Source organism: Castor canadensis, chromosome 13, assembly GCF_047511655.1.
Source record: "Castor canadensis chromosome 13, mCasCan1.hap1v2, whole genome shotgun sequence".
Classification (NCBI taxonomy): domain Eukaryota; kingdom Metazoa; phylum Chordata; class Mammalia; order Rodentia; family Castoridae; genus Castor; species Castor canadensis.
This window is the reverse complement of record NC_133398.1, coordinates 31433401-31450898: the sequence shown is the minus strand read 5'-3', so window position 1 is coordinate 31450898 and position 17498 is coordinate 31433401. Positions and strand designations below refer to the sequence as shown.

General features: G+C 35.6%; 1 long non-coding RNA gene across 2 annotated transcripts in view; it reads left to right on the top strand.

Moving 5' to 3' along the window:
* The window catches only part of LOC141415634 (uncharacterized), a 252886-nt gene that overhangs the window by 172825 nt on the left and 62563 nt on the right, over positions 1 to 17498 (top strand). The window lies entirely within an intron of this gene.

Genomic DNA, 17498 nt, shown 5'->3' with positions numbered 1-17498 from the left:
TCGGTTAGGTTTACCCCACCATCATTCTCTCTCAACCCCTTACCCCCTACTTAAATCCATTGCAACTGCTTTCATTGTTCTATTTTCATATAAGTATATAAAGTACATTGACCATATTCACCCTCTTTTATCCTCTCTATTCACACTCTAACAGGAGCTGTTTTACATTCCTGTCCTTCATTATTTAAAGTGTATATTCATTGTTCACAAGGGTTTCACCATGGTATTTCACCTGTGAATATACTGTATGTTAATCAGATTAACCCCCTTTATTACTCTCTCTTACCCTTTACCCCTATTATTCAACAGCTTTCAGTGTGTTTTGTTATGCCAAAAATAATCTTCTTTTTGTTATAAAGGATTTCTTTTAAATAAAGTTGTCATACAAATGTTGATTATCAACTGTTTATGTTCAGGGGCAGCATATTATTTATTATTATTATTGATGAGCCTCTAATTCTTAGGATATGTATCCTAAACAGTGGAACTCCAACTTCCTAATGAAAATATTTATTATGATTCTGGGGCATTTTTGCATGAGACAGGAAAAAGATGATAAAAGGTGCTTTTGTGAAGACCAAATTATATCATTCAACTAGGTCTTCCCTGAATATTAGTAGTTATAAGTCTATTTCTTGTGCAAATAATGATTGACCTCCATTAGTCTACTCCCTGTGCCTGAAATGCCTTATCTATAGAAGCATAATCAAAATAATTGCCTATGTCCCTAGAGTTCTGTGGAAGTTAGATAATGTCAGCAAAAGTGCTTTTAGCTGCTATATGACCTTTATTCTCCACTTATTTTGGTCTAAAAATAGTTCCATGATAACCTCTCATTGAAATTTTTGAGTCTGTTTCAAGCCAATAATATGGAAAGAAAGTAGCCATAGACCTATTCACTAATAGGTAAAGTTTAATGACAGGAAAAGAAAAGGAGAATTACAGAAGAAAGTTATTTAAACTTTTGGCATAAAAGTTGGCTAGGTTGTGGTAAAAGTTATATGTCAAATACATTAGAGTTTTCTTCCTTCCTTCCCTCCTTCCATGCTTTCCTTCCTTACACATTAGTTATAGGACAAATGTACTTACATACAGTTGCAACAAGTCTTTGGCTTTCTTTGCCCTGAAAGGAGATTTTTGGAGAAGTTTTCTTCAGAGCAGTTTGGTGGGAGTATTAGAAATAAGAAAGCAGCAAAGATGAGTGAAGAAAGTGCTAAGGAGAAGAAACTTGTTTTTTAAAACAGAAATTATTCATGTTGTCATGGGTGTGAGATGTCATGGGGGAATCCATGGATGCACTAACAGGTCTTGGTTTCAGAACACTCTCAAGAATGAGAGGCTAGAGCACTGGAGTTACAGGCAGGAAAGAAACTTTATTGATAGAGAAAGGCTGAGCAGAGAGACGCACAGCGGGGTCAGAAACCTGGTGCCCCTTCCTAGCACTGGAGTGGGGGGGATACATATATGTAAGGCTTCCACCCTAACATAAAGAACAGTTCATAGTGGAATCCTTCAGGTCCATTCTTGGCATCTAGGGCCTCCTGTACCTCCTGGTCCTCTGGCTGAGCTGGTTCCTCTGCTTCTCCAGATCACGGGGGCTTTTGCATTCCTAAGATGTCATGGAGCTGATTTATGTTATGGGACTGCTACAATGTATACCTACTTTAGTGGGTAAAAAATATAAGTAAATAATTTGAGCTGTTATGAAGTTACTTTTTGGATGAGGAATCATGTTTCTTGAGCTATTGAGGGTTTTTCTTTTTGAACTTAACGTTTTTACAATGAGTTAGATGCCAAGGAAACAATGTAAAAGTAGGCATTAGAAAGAGGAACAGACACATAAACAACAGAGAGCATATATCATTAACATTAGAAATACATACAGGGTCCTTTGGAGTCAGTGAGGAGGGAGACATCATTTCTATAAGGATGGGAGTGATTAAGAGATCATCACAATCCAGTTCTAAAACGTAAAACATATAGGAACTTTTTTTCTGTTTTATATCAATGAAAAAATATCATACAAGCATTTTAATGTTCTTAATTATTGTGATTAAATTATTTTATTTCACTTACTAACATTTATGGGTGCAGAGCAATAAACATTTATGTTAAATAACATTTATGAGATTGCAGAGTTGTTTTTAAAAAGTTTTCTTTGAGAAATCTTAGTTTTTCCAGCATCTCATAGCAACTACATAATATGGAATTATTTTAGAAATGAATCACTGGATCCTGACCACAGTTATTTGCTATTGGAATGTGGAGCAGATAATATCCCTCAGCTCATGGGATAGACTCTACATTTTTAAGGTGCATTTTAATTAGTAGCTATCAGTGAAGGCTGACCTAGAAGAGGCTGGGTGTATTCTCCCAAGTGTTTTCAATAAAAACCACAGTCACCATACAAATAATACCTTTTGATCAGAATTTTAGCATTGAAAATATTACATCAGTTAAAATATAGTTACTATAGAATTATCAGTTGTCCCATACCACTCTGGTGGATGATGAGAATGGTAGAGGCTATGTATATGGGAAATCTCTATCTTCCTTTCAATTTTGCTGCAAGCCTAAAACTTCTCTAAAAATCTGCTAATTATTTTTCTAAAATTATTTTCAACAACTGCATTGAATTACATTGTATAGAGGAACCATAATTTACTTAAAAATATTTTGCTGGTGAATGCTAGACTTTATATATATATATTTAAATATATATTTATATATTATAAATGTACTCCTGTACTTTAACAAGACATGATGTTCTCATTCTTTGATGACTTTAAAGCCAATAAGCACAACCAGGAGAAGAGTGAAGGGAGTAAGTAGGGAGCACAGTGGAAACAATTCTCAAAGCAGTGCCTCCCTGAAGGAAGAAAGTGAGGGGCTTTTATTGTGGAAGCTTATACATATTCATGTAGGAAAGATGTAGAGGTGGGCATGTTCTAGAGCATGCTGGGTTTGAGGTTATGCATCATATGTTCAAAATATGACAATAGGAATGTTAAGGGCAGAAAATTAATTATAAAACAATACAACGAGAAAGTTTATTGTAGTTCACTTAAAAAGAGTATCTTGGTGATTTTGGCTGGATAATTGGTTCTCTGGAGGGCCTATCTAAATAAAGAAAATAATTTTGAAGGGGTGATAAAAGTCACTTAAAGGGGTAGCAGCTTTTCTCCCTATAACTACGGGTGATTGTCCCTAAAGGTGGCTGCATAGCAGCTAACATATCTAATCCTAGTGTTTGAGACTAGAAAGAATGTATAGAGTCTCTTAGATTTTCCTTAGTAAGCAACTGTTTGCTATTAGGATTTTTCCTTCAAGTTAGTTACAATTTGAAGAGCTGAAGGGTATAAGTAAAGTATGCAGTATTAATTCAGTGTTTGAATTTTCAGGGAGAGAAGGATCTGAGTCTGATATTCTTCTAGGACTACCCGTGCTGTTTCTTCAAGCTGCTATACCAGGACTTAGTTTTTGCTCCCAGATTCCTGTTGTCAGACTCCAGACATGTTCAATCTGCTGTCCTATCACCTATTTTATACTATCATCATCTTAGAGACAAAACTCCACTGTTTTTCTGGTTGGGATGTATGCTATATAAATCCCATGATCTTCTATCATCCTTTCTTCAAATGCTATTGACTACAGAAGTAAAAAAGAGTTCAAGGGCATTTGATGTCTCTCTAGAGCATGGTATTTCTATGAAGGATACCAAGCAGAATTTCTTCAAACTTGTTGTAGTTTAGATGATACGTTTCTCTAGTTACAGTGGCTAGCTAGGAGTTGACCTATTTCCACTGCTGGGTCATTTTAGTGGAAATCTGAGAGATAATCCTGGTTGATTTATCCATCTTCTCCCAGTCCTCTACCATAATATTTAAATTTTGCATAGAAGAGTTTTAGTGACAGTAATTGAAAAACAAAGTCATTAGTTTTGACTTGAGGTCCTCAACTATTATGTGATTGTTAGTCAACAATTTATAGTCCTATTGCTAAATACAAAGTGCTGTATGGCCTTGGGCAAATCTCTCATTTTTAAATTTAAATCTCTTGCTCATTGAAGGGTGATAAGATTACTAAAGTGGTAATGTAATCTAGAAATTTACTCATGGCTTTCATAAACATATCCTTGAACCTGGTGGGAAGCACTTGGGTGAAGAGTGTAATTCGTTGGCCTTGTGGAGCTCTCAGGCTGAAGGAAGAAGCATCCAGATCTAAGACCCATTATAACTCAACATTGAAAATGCTGGAAGAGATGAGTTACCAAATCATTAAGGGAGATTATGTTTTCTTATCACACAAACATGTACAGTACAGATGAGGTAATTGCCCCTCAAGTTCTGAGCTAAATGGCTGTATTGTAAACATAGCCCCTACAGGCAGATAGCAATATATTTGAAAAACTGAACCAGAATAGCTGATACTGGTAAAGCCAGTTTCAACGCCTTTCAGCCTTGGGTTTCCTCTTTTGAAAAAAATCAAGATACTTGACACTCATTTCACATGGCTCATAAATAGGCAAACAACGAATTCTAACAATCTTAAGTTGTGATAAGAGCCAGGAAATAAAGAAATTTATAGAGAGAAAGTAAGGGAGTGTCAGGGCGGGAGACTTTAGATGGGTTGGCAAGAGAAGGCCACTTAAAAAACATGAAAGTTAAGCAAGTCCTGAAATGTGAAGAAACAAGGCAGAGGAATACAGACAAAAGGAAAAACATTTGAGTCAGAGAACAAAGTTACATGTCTAGTTCCTCTTCCTCTTTTTTTTTCTTTCTTTCTGGTACTAGGATTGAGTTCAAGGCCTCACTCCTGAGAGGCAAGTGCTCTTCCAGCTGAGATACACCTTCAGTCCTTACTTTTTGCTTTTAGTTTATGGGATGGTGTCTCACACTTTTCCCCAAGCTAACCTTGGACTGTGATCCTTCTTTCTCCACTTCCCAAGTAGCTGGGATTATAGGCATTTCCTACCAGGCTCAAATGAAGGGATCATCATTAATATTTGAGGTCTTCTCATACTCATGTTGAGATATATATGTGTGTGTGTTCAAATCCAAACTGTTTTCAGTGGTTAAAAGTGAAATGAATTGAGTATATAGGGTGTTCTTTCAAACTATTACTGAGAGAAATTTTAAAACAGGTTTTTATTTTGAGTCTGTTATTCTGAGTAAAGACAAAGATACTGTAGTGTTTCCCAATATTTTTTTACTTTTGACCCTAACTTCATGACTTACAAGGTATTAGCTACTCCAAATTGCATTTATTAAATACTAACTATGTTATTTTTTTCTATGTGTTACTAATAAAAAGCACTAATACCAATCATAGTTTTGGATCAGATCTTATCCCTAAATTGAGGAAATTCGAATTGAAAGAAGAGTTTTTATTTATTCTCTGTATTCTGAGGAAGGGCACATAGTTTCATATGGCATTCTGTTATATAAAAATAGCTCAAGGATGTTAGTAGTATACTTGAGGACCTTTGGATCTCTGGAGATGTCATAATAAGCCCCACTAGTTTTGGAGAAATAAACTGCTATGATTTTTGTTTTTTATTTTTCTTCAAAAAGATGTCTGTATATGATTTTGGACAGTTCTTTGAAAAAACTGCATGTTAATTTTCCATAATAGACATTCTACTTTGGGTTTGGGGCTGTTTGGCATTTGCATTTTTTCATGTCCTATATGACACCTTTAACCCACTAGTCTAAATTTCCCTTGTTTCTCAACTAGATTAACTCCTTAAAGACAGATTATATCTATCTTTCTTATAACTAAGTCTCAAACATATAGATTAGTCTATATGTGTAATCAATATTTTTATGGTTCAGAAAATTATGTTACCACCCTCTGACTCAGATTATTGTGGTAATCTGTAGTGTACGCACAAGCACCACCTGGGACTGGCCCTTTTTGAAGTTCCCATTTTGAAGGATCTTTCCATCACCCTGTTGCAAAACAGGTCAAATTGCCTTCACTTTATGTCCATTTATCATGTAACTTTTTTATCATTTTCAATTCAGAAGTCTAGCTTTCCTTGACCTTCAATGAAACATTTATTATGGTAGCATTTTAATATTTAATGTTTTATCTTTTGGGGTTCTTTTAATTCATTGGCTTCACATTTTATTGGAATTTTTCAAGGAAATGAAAAAGTCAAAACAGAGGTTGTGATACCAGGTGACCTAGATAAGAGGCTCTTTTTTTCTTTCTTATCAGCTCCTTAGAAATCCTCTTAACTTCTTACAGAAGATGTCCCTTTCAAGTTTCAGGGGATCAAATGTGGGATAGGCAGACAGATATCCTGGCTTTTAGGTTTCTTAAGTGACCTCCATTAAACCAATTTAGTAAATTAACCCATCTTAACCATTCTATCTTACAGGACCCTGATGGATCAAGTATTAGGCTAGTGTTATCCACTATTACTGATCTCACCTGTTAGATTATTTATTGAGAAAAACCCAGTTGTATGTATTTACAAACCTTTATAGTCCAGTTACTTTTGCTATTGCAATTTTATAATGCCATTCATATTATATAAACTAATGATATATAAATGCAAAAGGAAGGTGATAGATTTTATTATATTCAAATTAAAAGGTCTAGAAAGATTAAAAAGTCATATCACTGAAAAATTAGCTGAGGATGACACAGCTGTAAAATATTGGGAAAATCACAAATTTACAGAGTCCTGCTTTGATAGCTTCAAAAATATTGTGAAATCCTCTATTCACTTGAAAGAATGTAGAGATTATAGATGACATACTTGGTGCAAATGAAACAAAAATGGCAATGAAGCTTCACAATTGGACCAAAGAAATAAATAATAAAACAAAACAACCTGTGGTCCTGCCATAAAATATTATTATAGATGAATGAGTATGTGGGTCCTTTAAATTAAAATATGAGCAAAGCATTTTAAAGTTATTTTTACTGATTGGTCAATTAACAAAACTTGTCTGGGTAGGAAAAGAAGGTTCTTTTGTACAAATTCCTGGGAATCCAGAAGAATTCTGGATTTAAAAGAGGACAATTACTTTCCCAGAGCTGGAGCTTCTAGACAGTGTTATTTCCTTGTTTAGATTTAGCTAATTATTTTTAAAAATGATTTCTTAGCTTGTAGTACAGTAAAAATACTAAGAAATTGTGACTAAAACAATTATACTACGTTAACAGTTTCTGACCTGTACAGAACATATGGTCATGATCAAGTTGCTTAAATGGATAAATCTTAATTTTTTCAGCTATAATATGTAGATGAGCCTCATCCACATGTCAAAGAATTACTAAGAGGAGTAAAAGAGATGGTAGACATTCAAGTTATTTCTGCAAAGATAAACCATAAAATATACTTTATACTTTGAAATAACACTGTTTGGTGCATGGTTCTTAAATTCACTCAGATTTAACTTATCTACTTTAAGTTGTAGGAAAGAAATCAAAAGTAAGCTAAAGCAGAGAGGATCACACTCTGAAATCTTGTCATAAATGTAGCTAACAGATGGAAAAACAAAGGCCAGCCTGGAGATCCTGAATATCTTTCAGTAAGTTATCACAATCCTGTTTGCAGTTATGGTCTCTAGACTACACTTTAATTTCTGTCTGGGTTAGATATTTAAATGCACTTTCTGTTTAGCAATCCCCAGGTCTCTTTTGTAACAGAAGCAAAACAGAAGCTGGATTTTCCAGGATATTTTTGAATAGCATCTCCATCCTGTGTGGAATTGTGCCCTTGCAAAGTAATTAATTGACCACATTAATTAATCAGACAAACCCCAAATCTTTGCAGCTAGTCTTTGAGTAGGATCTGTAGGACACTGCAAAGTCAGGGCATCTTTGCAACTCTAACAAGGCCAATAGCTATTCTTTCATCAAATTCTTTCTTAACTACCAAGAAACTATTGATGAGTTTCAGCCTGCTTTTTTCTTTTTTCTCTAGAAGCAAACTGTGTATTATTTGATATTTGAGGATACGGTACCTAAGAAGAAATTTGTCTTATTCAAGTGACTTATATGTATTTACTCTTGGAGTGTCATATTTTAAGATGAATGTGTGAAGTTTATTTTTATTTTAATCTTAGGTGTATGAATTTCAGTAGGAATGATGTTTTGTTTTGGTAGTAGGTTAATAAGCCAAGTGAATATATAGTATACTTTTGAAATGAGAGCCTTTTAAAATGCAGGAGTTATTGAATTCATCAGCATTTGTGTCTGGCACAGAAGACTTTGGTTTTGGATAATAAAAGCATAATATTTTTGTAATCAAATCAGTAATCCTTTCAAGATGAAAGTAGGCCTTCTGGCTGGACAAATATGAAAAATAAATACCCTTTACCATTTATTGGAATTTTGAAAGTATTGCCAAGGAAAGGTAATTGACACTACAAGGCTGCTTGTTTCACAGAGTGCTATCACTTTTTACTAAAGTGGAAATGTGTTGCTATTCCAGACTTGCCACAGTATGTAATGTATGCAATTATGTTATTTCAATTTGTCTTCTATCTAGGTTATAAAGGTATGTAACCTGGTTCTCGCCCTGGCAACTGGCTATCTCTGATAGGGAACTGGATATAAGGAAGTTAGTTTTTCAGCCTCAATCAGTCTAGGAGCAGTACGTTGGTCTAGTCAAAGCACCCTCTTAAAATTTGGGGTCAAGATAACAAATTCATTCTTCAAACCACCATAAAGAGAATGTATTTATGGATCTAGAGATATGCTCATTCCAAGAAGGGGACTCAAGTCCCTTATAAGTGAACACTACTGCAGTCATTTTAGAGGACACAGGTCTATCTCTGCCTGATTTCTAACTGCATATCAGTTATGGAGGCCTGCTTTCTTTTTTCCTAAAATTTGAGTGTCTGCTGGGATGAGGAACTCTCCTCCTTAGAGTCTATGTTATATCATCTGCAAGACTCTAATCCCTGTTTACTGATCTGGCACCTTCATTTTTCTAGATAATAGTAGGAATATTTATTACCGTAAGAAAAATGCAGGGGGGAGAAATGGCCCAAACAATGTATGCACGTATGAATAAATGAATAAAAAATTTTGTATTCAAAAAAAGAAAAATGCTTCCCCAAGTGATATGGAATAGCAATGACTTATTCCATGTCAACTGAATTACCCCAAAAGAAAAAAAAATTAACTATAAAGAATGTTTCCCAAATTTTGAGTTATTTAAACCAAAAAAGATCCATCTTTTTTCCCCTTTCTTTTTATGGTTATTTTCCAAGGAGAGCTAGAGGGAAGGCATGACAATTTTCCTATAGCATTTCAGGTCTTCATTCCAGAATATCATTGGACAATTTGCATTTCCACAGGAATATGCAACTGTGTGCAGGTACAACACAAAGTTAAGACACAACTGTTTCTCCAAAGAGTAGTCAATACAACCCGTACTGCCAAAGCTCAGGGGGCTGAAGTATTAGATTGACTTCAGAAGATAAAGAAAAGCTTGTCAAAATTGATTCCTAGGTCCCATAGGCAGACTCTCTTTGTAGGTATTCTGTGGGGCTCAGAATTATTCATATTTTTCAAAAGTGCCACAGGTGGTTTAAAAGCCAGCCAAGTTTAGGAAAAAACAGTTGATGACCTTTTACATTGTCACACAGAGCCAATTTCACAAATACATTACTTCTAGATATCTTTCTTGGGAATTTTCTTATTATAAATGATAATGCTGCAACCAAATTGAATTCAAAGCTCCTCTCCCTACAAAACAAAGCATGTCTTAGTGTGGCTTTAGAATTGATTTTGAGGATGGTTCTTTTTTAATCTTTATTGTGTTTTAAAAATTTCGAGACTGTGATTGTAAATTCCCTGGGCTTGTCATCTTTACATTTTCCTCAAATTCTCTTAAGGAAAACATTTCCCAATCACATGTGCTAAGAAATGTAGCTCAGTCATGAGATGAACGCAATCCTTCTGCACTGTGAATTGTGTTATTAGATTTATGTTGTTATGAAAATACTTGTGCATCATACTGATGCACATTTTATTTTCACTGTTCCTACTTTGAAAAAGTCTTTCGGTCACACTTCAAGATTTTAATCTTTTTTTTTTTTTTTTGCTAATTAGTGGTAGGGGAGGTAAATTCATGTAATATATAATTTGATACATTGTAAGAACCTGTGTAAATGCCACAATGACCCCACCTAGTATAATAAAGGGAAAAAAACTTAAAACATAAAATGAATGGAAAGTTGAAAGGTAGAAAATATGCATTTAACAATAACTGAATGGTGGCTAGAGGTGTGGCTGAAAGGATAGCACACTTATCTAGCATGTATGCATGGATGAGGCCTGGGTTCAATTCCCAGTACCAAAACCAAAATAAATAAATGGGAAATAAAGCCTTATCAAAATTCATTTAGGTAAATTCTATATATTGTTAATAGATTGAGAAATACACTACTTTGTTCTTAAGACTGCTTTCAGCTTTAAACAATATTATTATAAGACTAAATTTTTTCTGTCAAATATTTAAAAGTAACTTCTTTAGATTAATTCAATAGATAAATGTAATCCATTTGTTTTTACAGGCAGATTGAATTTTAGAATGAGAGATTGGATACACTAGTGTTTGCTCTGCTGTAGATGTGTGTGATGTTGAAGTATTTGTGATTCCCTGAATTTCTTTCATTTACTGAACAAACTTTTTGAATGACCACTGTGCATGCCAGGTCCTGTTCTAGGTACATGAGACTTTGGTTTTTCATGTGTAAAATGTGAAGATGTAATCCACTTTAAAACAATGCATCTAGGAGACAATTCATCCTTTCTACTCACAAGAACTAAAAAGGCAGTTAGGATTTTCTCTTGAGAGCTGAATTGCAATCAGATATTTCAGAAAAGATGTGAAAGAAAGCAATAACTCTTCTAGAATTGTTGAAGATTCTTTGATGATTGTAATGGAAAACGAGTCAAATGGCATTTGGAACTTGAGGGAGATGTTTAGAGAGGAAGGTGCACCCTAGGGCTCACTTCCACACAGAACAGCAAATTGTTGAGAGTTGTCACAGCAACAAAAGCAGTGGCAATTCCCTCCCCAGTATCTAACACGCTGAACTCACAGAACCTGAAGGAGAGGAGCCTATGAGTGAAGACACACACACATACAAATTCTGTATGATGGGAGAGCCAGCTCAGGCTGATTTTTTTTTTTTTTTGATTTTTGAAATTGTTTATTTATTTCTTTTTTCTTTTATTATTTATATGTGCATACAAGACTTGGGTCATTTCTCCCCCCTGACCCCACCCCCTCCCTTACCACCCACTCTGCCTCCTCCCTCTCCTCCCCACCCCCTCAATACCCAGCAGAAACTATCTTGCCCTTATTTCTAATTATGTTGTAGAGAGAATACAAGCAATAATAGGAAGGAACAAGGGTTTTTACTGGTTGAGATAAGGATAGCTATAAAGGGAGTTGACTCACATTAATTTCCAGTGTGTGTGTGTTACCTTCTAGGTTAATTATTTTGATCTCACCTTTTCTCTAGTTCCTGGTCCCCTTCTCCTATTGGCCTCAGTTGCTTATAAGGTATCTGCTTTCGTTTCTCTGCATTAAGGGCAACAAATGCTAGCTAATTTTTTAGGTGTCTTACCTATCCTCACCCCTCCCTTGTGTGCTCTCACTTTTATCATGTGCTCAAAGTCCAATCCCATTGTTGTGTTTGCCCTTGATCTAATGTCCACATATGAGAGAGAACATACGATTTTTGGTCTTTTGGGCCAGGCTAACCTCACTCAGAATGATGTTCTCCAATTCCATCCATTTACCAGCGAATGATAACATTTCGTTCTTCTTCATGGCTGCATAAAATTCAATTGTGTATAGATACCACATTTTCTTAATCCATTCGTCAGTGGTGGGGTATCTTGGCTGTTTCCATAACTTGGCTATTGTGAATAGTGACACAATAAACATGGGTGTGCAGGTGCCTCTGGAGTAACCTGTGTCACACTCTGTTGGGTATATCCCCAAGAGTGGTATTGCTGGATCAAATGGTAGATCAATGTCTAGCTTTTTAAGTAGCCTCCAAATTTTTTTCCAGAGTGGTTGTACTAGTTTACATTCCCACCAACAGTGTAAGAGGGTTCCTTTTCCCCCACATCCTCGCCAACACCTGTTGTTGGTGGTGTTGCTAATGATGGCTATTCTAACAGGGGTGAGGTGGAATCTTAGTGTGGTTTTAATTTGCATTTCCTTTATTGCTAGAGATGGTGAGCATTTTTTCATGTGTGTTTTGGCCATTTGAATTTCTTCTTTTGAGAAAGTTCTGTTCATTTAGTTCACTTGCCCATTTCTTTATTGGTTCATTAGTTTTGGGAGAATTTAGTTTAAGTTCCCTATATATTCTGGTTATCAGTCCTTTGTCTGATGTATAGCTAGCAAATATTTTCTCCCACTCTGTGGGTGTTCTCTTCAGTTTAGAGACCATTTCTTTTGATGAACAGAAGCTTTTTAGCTTTATGAGGTCCCATTTATCTATGCTATCTCTTAGTTGCTGTGCTGCTGGGGTTTCGTTGAGAAAGTTCTTACCTATACCTACTAACTCCAGAGTATTTCCTACTCTTTCCTGTATCAACTTTAGAGTTTGTGGTCTGATATTAAGATCCTTGATCCATTTTGAGTTAATATTGGTGTAGGGTGATATACATGGATCTAGTTTCAGTTTTTTGCAGACTGCTGATCAGTTTTCCCAGCAGTTTTTGTTGAAGAGGCTGCTATTTCTCCATAGTATATTTTTAGCTCCCTTGTCAAAGACAAGTTGGTTATAGTTGTGTGGCTTCATATCTGGGTCCTCTATTCTGTTCCACTGGTCTTCATGTCTGTTTTTGTGCCAGTACCATGCTGTTTTTATTGTTATTGCTTTGTAATGTAGATTGAAGTCAGGTATTGTGATACCTCCTGCGTTGTTCTTTTGACTGAGTATTGCCTTGGCTATTCATGGCCTCTTGTGTTTCCATATAAATTTAACAGTAGATTTTTCAATCTCTTTAATGAATGTCATTGGAATTTTGATGGGAATTGCATTAAACATGTACATTGCTTTTGGGAGTATCGACATTTTTACTATGTTGATTCTACCAATCCATGAGCATGGGAGATCTCTCCACTTTCTATAGTCTTCCTCAATCTCTTTCTTCAGAAGTGTATAGTTTTCCTTGTAGAGGTCTTTTACATCTTTTGTTAGGTTTACACCTAGGTATTTGATTTTTTTTGAGGCTACTGTAAATGGAATTGTTTTCATACATTCTTTTTCAGTTTGCTCATTGTTAGTGTATAGAAATGCTAATGATTTTTCTATGTTGATTTTATATCCTGCTACCTTGCTATAGCTATTGATGATGTCTAGAAGCTTCTGAGTAGAGTTTTTTGGGTCTTTAAGGTGTAGGATCATGTTGTCTGCAGATAGGGATATTTTGACAGTTTCTTTACCTATTTGTATTCTTTTTATTCCTTCTTCTTGCCTAATTGGTCTGGCTAGGAATTCCAGTACTATGTTGAATAGGAGTGGAGATAGTGGGCATCTTTGTCTGGTTCCTGATTTTAGAGGGAATGGTTTCAGTTTTTCTCCGTTAAGTATAATGCTGGCTGTAGGTTTGTCGTATATAGCTTTTATAATGTTGAGGTACTTTCCTTCTATTCCTAGTTTTCTTAGAGCTTTTATCATGAAATGGTTTAGGATCTTATCAAAGGCTTTTTCTGCATCTATTGAGATGATCAAGTAGTTTTTGTCTTTGCTTCTGTTAATGTGGTTTATTACATTTATTGATTTTCGTATGTTGAACCACCCCTGCATCCCTGGGATGAAGGCTACTTGGTCGTGGTGAGTAATCTTTTTGATGTGTTCTTGAAATTGGTTTGCCATTATTTTGTTGAGGATTTTTACGTCAATGTTCATTAGAGAGATTGGCCTATAGTTCTCCTCTTTGGAGGTGTCTTTGCCTGGTCTTGGGATAAGTGTAATACTGACTTCATAAAATGTGTTCGGCAGTTTTCCTTCCCTTTCTATTTCATGGAACAGTTTAGGGAGGGTTGGTATCAGTTCTTCTTTAAAGGTCTGATAGAATTCAGCAGAGCACCCATCAGGTCCTGGACTTTTCTTTTTGGGGAGACTCTTGATTGCTGCTTCAATTTCATTTTGTGTTATAGGTCTATTCAGGTGATTAATTTCCTCTTGGTTTAGTTTTGGATGATCATATGTATTTAGAAATCTGTCCTTTTCTTTAAGATTTTCAAATTTATTTGAATATAGGTTCTCAAAGTAGTCTCTGATGATTTCCTGGACTTCCATGGTGTTTGTTGTTATCTCCCCTTTTGCATTCCTGATTCTACTAATTTGGGTTTTTTCTCTCCTCATTTTAGTCAGGTTTGCCAGGGGTCTATCGATCTTGTTTATTTTTTCAAAGAACCAACTTTTTGTTTCATTAATTCTTTGTATGGTTTTTTTGGTTTCTGTTTTGTGATTTCAGCTCTGATTTTTATTATTTCTCTCCTTCTATTTGTTTTGGGATTTGCTTGTTCTTGTTTTTCTAGGAGTTTGAGATGTATCATTAGGTCATTGATTTGGGATCTTTCAGTCTTTTTAATATATGCACTCATGGCTATAAACTTTCCTCTCAGGACTGCCTTAGCTGTGTCCCATAGGTTCCGGTAGGTTGTATTTTCAGTTTCATTGACTTCCAGGAACTTTTTAATTTCCTCTTTTATTTCATCGATGGTCCATTCTTCATTAAGTAATGAGTTATTTAGTTTCCAGCTGTTTGCATGTTTTTTGTCTTTACTTTGTTGTTGAGTTCTACTTTCACTGCATTGTGATCAGATAGTATGCACGGTATTATTTCTATTTTCTTATATTTGCTGAGACTTGCTTTGTGTCCTAGGATATGATCTATTTTGGAGAAGGTTCCATGGGCTGCTGAGAAGAATGTATATTGTCTAGAGGTTGGATGAAATGTTCTGTAGACATCTACTAGGTCCACTTGATCTATTGCATATTTTAGATCTTGGATTTCTTTATTGATTTTTTGTTTGGATGACCTATCTATTAATGATAATGGGGTGTTAAAGTCTCCCACAACCACTGTGTTGTCAGCCTGATTTTTCTCTTTGGCTGATACCCAGGTCCTCCAGAAGGATACCTTCCCTAAGTGTGGATGTCCTATTTGTCACCAGCAGTCACTTCTCCAGTTATCCCTTTCAGGACTCAAGTATCTGCTCCTCCAGGGTTGACTATTTTTTTAGTGGTATACCATATGGTCAGAGAATACCCTGCTCATGGAGGTGGGTCCAGAGTTCTCATACTAAAGAGAAATGCCTTGTCCTCATACTTTAGCTGTGTCATTCAAGATTGCACAGGTAGAAATCAGTTTGATCAAGGTAAATCCTCTGTTTTTGTTCCTACACAACAAATCTAGTGCTGTCTGTTGGTTCAGTGTTCACAAAGATGAAGAGAAATCTTCTAAACTTGGAAGATTTCTTTGGTTAGTGCAACAGAAGTATGGCTTAATTGTGAATATTTAACCCCTGTGTGGGATACGCACATTAAACTCAAACTGGCAATCAGGATTCTAGTAAGAACTTTACATATAATTCAAAAAGTCTGAGTCATTACCACTTAATCAGAGGCCTGAAAGATTGAAGAGTTTGGTATAACATTTGAAGGAAAATTTTCCTAAGCAGAGGAATAGCAAGCACAAAGACCATGAGTCAAGAACAAACTTGCATGGTCAAAGAACAGAAAGACTGCAGTGTTGGATAGATTTAGTAGGTGTGTAGCAGCATGGTACAAGATAAGAATGTGGGGGGTTGGATGAATCCATTAGCAATGGAAATACTAGGGGAGAGATCACTGGTGAAATGATTACAGTTGATGAGAGAAAAAGAAAAAAGGCTAGTACGTAGGTTATCAGCTTGACTAATCAGAAAGAGGGTCATTAATGAAATGAGGAGAGACAGGTGAAGGGAGGGAAGTGGACATTATATTTTGACAGCACACAGAAATCAAATAACCATGTGCAAGAGAACTGAGTTCTTGAAATAGTTATAATAATGTGTAGAAAATTAATAAATAACAAATACACAATTTCAATAATGTAAGAAGAAAGTATTGACATGACTGATTACACATCAGGAAAACAATAGGACAAAGTCCTTTCTTATATCACAAAAAATTATTATTTATTCTTTTTTATTGTTGTGCTGGGTAATAGTACATTATGCATTTACAAAAGTTCTTAAAATATATAAAATATACAATACTTGAATTCAACCCTTCCACCATTCTCCTCTATCCCACATCCCTCTGTTCCTGAATGGTTTCAACAGATATCATTTTTCCATTACATACATGTGTACATGGCATTTTTTTTTCCTTTTCGTTTATTTATATGTGCATACAATGTTTGGGTCATTTCTCTCCCTACCCCCCTCCTCTCCCTCTCACCCCCTTGCTTCCAGGAAGAAACTGTTTTGCCCTCATCTCTAGTTTTGTTGAAGAGAGAGTATAAACAATAATAAGAAGGACCAAGGGTTTTTGCTAGTTGAGATAAGGATAGCTATACAGGGAGATTCCTCACATTGCTTTCATGTACATATGTGTTACATTCTCAGTTGATTCTTCTCAAACTGACCTATTCTGTAGTTCCTGATCCCCTTCTCCTATTGGCCTCTGTCACTTTAAGTTTCTGCATTAGTTCCTTTGCATTGAAGAAATGAAATACTATCATGTTTTTTCGGTTTCTTTCCTATCCTCATACCTCCCTTGTGTGCTCTCGCCTTATCATGTGACCAAAGTCCAATCCCTTGCTGTATTTGCCCTTGATCTAAAGTCTGCATATGAGGGAAGACAAACGATTTTTGGTCTTCTGAGCCTGGCTAACCTTGCTCAGGATGATGTTCTCCTGTTCCATCCATTTACTTGCGAATGATAAGATTTCATTCTTCTTCATGGTTGCATAAAATTCCAATGTGTATAAATACCACATTTGGAATCCATTCTTGATCCATTTTCTTGATCCATTCATCAGCAGTGGGGCATCTTGGCTGTTTCCATAACTTGGCTATGGTGAATAGTGCTGCAATAGACATGGGTGTGCAGGTGCCTCTGGAGTAACCTGTGTTACATTCCTTTGGGTACATCCCCAGGAGTGGGATTGCTGGATCATATGGCAAATCTAGGCTTAGATTTTTAAAAAGCCTCCAAATTTTTTTCCAGAGTGGTTGTACTAGTTTGCATTCCCACCAGCAATGTATGAGGGTTCCTTTTTCCATACATCCTCACCAACATCTGTTGTTGATGGTGTTTTTGATGATGGCTATTCTAACAGGTGTGTGGTGGAATCTTAGTGTGGTTTTGATTTGCATTTCCTTTATTGCTGGGGATGGTGAACATTTTTTCATGTGTTTTTTGGCCATTTGAATTTCTTCTTTTGAGAAAGTTCTGTTTAGTTCACTTGCCCATTTCTTTATCAGTTCATTAATTTTGGGA